General features: G+C 26.7%; 1 long non-coding RNA gene across 1 annotated transcript; it reads left to right on the top strand.

The window, feature by feature from the left end:
- Positions 1-1,521: 1,521 nt before the first annotated feature.
- On the top strand, positions 1,522-3,672 carry LOC111622666. Its single transcript, XR_002756306.1, has 3 exons — positions 1,522-1,813; positions 1,914-2,128; positions 3,343-3,672. It is a non-coding gene; the product is annotated as an uncharacterized LOC111622666 (long non-coding RNA).
- The last annotated feature ends 775 nt before the right edge of the window (positions 3,673-4,447 follow it).

The raw sequence follows: 4,447 nt of genomic DNA, 5'->3' as shown, positions 1-4,447 counted from the left end.
TTACACTCAGCTTCTATAATATATTTAAGATAAATATTAATTATTTAACTTAAAATTACAAAGTTATTGTAAAGCAATATAATGTAGTTCATTCATTATTTATATTCTCATTAAAATTCAAAGGCATTTTGAATAATTTAATTGGAAAATTTCTCTCAATAAATCTTCCTAATAATAAGAGTTCTGTAAAGGCAAAAAAATCCCCTGGGACGTAAGAAAAAAAAATATCACTTGACTTGTACAGATGTTCTTCTTTATCCATTTTTATAACAGATGTAATATTCTCTACACTCTTCTAATAAGATCGTAAAATGGATTTTTTCGAAAAATAAAAAGATAAATTTTAAGTGTTTATTGGAAATGTTCACCAAACAATAAAATCCACGGTATTAAACGTCATCTTACGAAAATGGAGTCAAAAAAAGGAAACAGAAATCACATTTTTTATAAGTGTAGTACTTTAAAAATGATACTGTAAACTCTCTCTTTCTCAATACAATCTAAGTAAACAAGAACTTTTGACTTTTTTCAATAAATTACTGCCTTAATTTCATTTATTTGAGTGCGTTATCCATTCCATACCCACACCACTTTATCTCTATAATTTTGTTGAGGTTTCCTCACGTTTTATATTCATATCGCCGATCTCTATATCCATACACTATGTAATATTTTATAGTAGACTATTCTATCCCTCTATGTAATGTTATATGAATAAAATTACTTTTCTAGAAAACATAATCTTAATTTACATAGTATAAGACGTTTTGTTTAATAAAAATGAATTTTATTCTCATTTGTAAACATTATAAATTTCTATTGTTGCTTTTATTATTGTTATTACGTAATATTATAAAATATCCTGAAGTATAAATGATGATATATTATTCGTGTAGGACTTTGCAATGACATCTCATCAATAACGTGTTATATCATATCTCGAATGCAGCGTATATAATGCGGAATTTCCACTTAATTTAATATTAAATTGTTGTAATATGGCTTTAAATGATACCCTAAAGAGAATTTAACTATTCGCAGAACATATTAGAATTTATTTCCGTCGAGATTCATACGGATGAAAGGGAGTATCTATGGAGATTACCCACGAAAATAAGAGCTAAAAAAAGGTATATTTAGTACAAAGAGGCAACATCTGTAAGTTTATAAAAATATTAAAGTATCCAATATTTAATTTCTCTGCAAAGAAATTGCATGGTTTTGTATAATTAGTCTAATTAGATGAGACACTTTAGTTAAATGAAATCACGCTTTTCGTCTCATACCTTTTCATAAAATATGAAAAATGATATTCATAAAATTAAATTAAAGTAATTGTAGTTTACATTAAATTAAATTAAAATCTTTTTTCTTTTTTTTGAATTAATTACTTTAATAAATTAATTTTCCTCGCTTTCATTACAGCATTTCAATTAAAAGAAAAACATACGTTTGGAATCTGTAAATAGTAATAAATAATTTATTCCTTTTAATATATCTAAATTATGTTTGTATATCTGTTAGAGCTGGTTATTTAATTAACAGGCAATAAAATAAATTAACGAAAAATTAATAAATGATAAGTAAAAGAGATGTATTAGGATGATCCAGAGTATATATTCTGACTGATATATTCCCTGAAAGTTTCAGGTCCCTTGTAAAAGGCGTGGAAAATACGTTGCAGCAGCATTATGAATGGGGTTATGACATTCTCTACCCTCTATGGGTAACCCCACAGATAAAAATCCAAATGATTTAGTTTAAGGGGAGCAAGAATATCACACCATACAACTCGATCTATTCACCTGTGCAGGTAGGTATGTTTAATATAGAATATCACTTTAGTAAAGGAACTTTAATAAGAGAGTATCTAATAAAATCAATCTTACATATGATACTGTCATAATACATAGAAGAAACTAAAATGTCTTCACTCTACGTCATATCCAGTCACCAGGAACAACAGTTATACAGCATCCTTTAAGTTACAGAAAATTTTTCTCGAACTTTTCCTGGAAAATATAACCTTTTTCTTAATAAAATCGAAGAAATAAAGTATTAGAAATTTCATTGTAATTATCAGGGATAAAAGAGAATATGCTGACACTTTACACTCAAAAAAGTCACGGTATAGAACTTATATAATTTTTTTTATTCATAATTTGTTATAAGTTAAATTTTAACAATAATTATAAATATATATGACCAATATTAATTAATAAATAAAGTTTAAGAATTATTTCTTAAATAAACTCTACAAGAGAATAATTTACTCTAAATATACAATAGAACGTGCTGTTGAGTTAATTGAGTTCCGTACAAAGATTAATAAAGAAATTAAGTGTTATGTTGTAAGATTAAGTAATTGCAGTAAAAGGCAATCGTGCAGGGGTTTAACACGAGAATATGCAAATTACATCAATTATCTTCGGTGTCGTCGACTTACCGAAACTTGGCTTTTCATTACTCTAGTGTTTAATTAATACTCCATTATTTTTTAATAAGGTAAAATATTTTATAACTTATTGTTTATTAGTTTTAACTCGATAACACGTTTACTAATGCATTAATTAGCTTACAATTTAGGAACTAAACGTTCCTCGATTAATGCTAGTTTTATCTATTAATTAATATATAATTTCATAATGATTTAATGGTTGATTTCTTTATAATTATTACTGTGTATTAATTTATCAAACTATAGAAAGAATTCATTTACAGTCGACCCCCCTATAACACTGTTGATAATTCCGTTTTATATGAATTCCGTGTTGTACGAGTCACTTAGATTTTACAAATACGTGAGCCGTTCACAGCCCGGCACACGTATTTCTAAAATCTAAGTGATTCGTACAACACGGAATTCATATAAAACGGAATTATCAACAGTGTTATAGGGGGGTCGACTTGTATATTTATCAGAAAATGTATAAATTATGTTGATTTTTATGGTGTTTTAATGAATTTAATAATGTATAATAATAGAAATTTAATACAGGAAATATTTTAACACATTTAATAGCAAAATTTTATAAAAATTTACCTTAATTGCAAGCTTCTTGATGAAAGAGAAGTTATTCGAATTGATGAATGTTTCTATATTTATGTGGATGAGTAAATATATCTTGTATGAAGAAGGTAAACATAGTTGAAACATCACCTTGTCACAACCTAAATCATCTTCTCACATCAAAATAACACAATAATTACCTAAAGTAAGACGTTGAATAGATTAGCTCGAAAGAAATGTTCTCAGAATATAGTAACATCTGAACCTATCCAATAAATATTATCCGATTTTCTCTGTTATAAAGTAAACAATTTTACGATTTTCTTTTTTAGTTTTAGAAATATTTTGAATAGTCCATAAGTATAATGGACTCTTAAGAGGAAAAAAAGGAGAAAGATGCTCGAAAGATTTGAAATGTGGTTATGGAAGAAAATGGAGAAAATAGCCGAACTGAGAGAATTACAAATGAAGAAAGATGTCTTATAGAATGTATATTGAGAATAGAAAAGGACTTTTCTTGGGCGTATTTTCAGAGGAAACAGTTTATTGGGAAATATAGTAAATGGGGAGACATTGAATAAGCAAATTTCTCGTGTGAAAAGAAAAACTCGTTAATTAATTTATCAAAAATACTTTGATAAATTAATTAACGATTTTTTCTGGATATTCTATTAATAATATAAAGATTTATTACATGAATAACTGAAATATAATATTGTGCATTCGATAGTAACTTCAATCAAATATTTAAATAGTTTTTGAACAGTGTATATACTAAATTTCCTACTTGAATGTTGCTCTTTTATGAATATATACTATGAGGAATTCGCCCCCCGCTCAATTTACTTATTTATTCAAAAATATTGTGACGATTTATAAATTTTAGTGCCTCCATTTTATTTTATTTTTTTAAAGTTAAGCTAAGTATTTTATGTATATAGAGTATCTTGCAGTGTAGCATGCTTCACGCATAAGCAATTCTATAGATGGATTTGGTATCATCATCCTGCATTCATTTCCTTTCTTATTCGAATTCTATTGTGTCGGTTTCTATGCGGATAATCTGAGAATGTTTTAAAGATAAAATTTATTTCTGCTTCTATTCTTATTCTTAACGTAACGTATTTTATCAGAAACGTGCAGAAACATTTTTTTCTGTATTGTTAGAATAGTGTGATGAGTAAAACTTGATACTGTTTAATCCGAAACGTGTTTAAAAGTCTTAAATTTATTATCTAGACAATAAAAAATAATAGAATCGAGTTACGTTTAGTTTCGGGATTGGATAACAGCGATTGTTTTTTTTTTCGGTTGAATATGATCAAATTAACTTAAAAATTTATATTTTTTGTATTAAGGGGTGCTTTGAATCTCTCTAATATCTAGCAACTGATTAGTCTGATGTAATTGATTGTCTTCATTGTAAATCTATTGGTC

This window comes from Centruroides sculpturatus, unplaced genomic scaffold (assembly GCF_000671375.1).
Source record: "Centruroides sculpturatus isolate CEXI.00-Female unplaced genomic scaffold, Cexi_2.0 scaffold39, whole genome shotgun sequence".
Taxonomy (NCBI): domain Eukaryota; kingdom Metazoa; phylum Arthropoda; class Arachnida; order Scorpiones; family Buthidae; genus Centruroides; species Centruroides sculpturatus.
The sequence above is the reverse complement of the archived record's forward strand: the minus strand, read 5'-3'. Positions and strand labels throughout refer to the sequence as shown.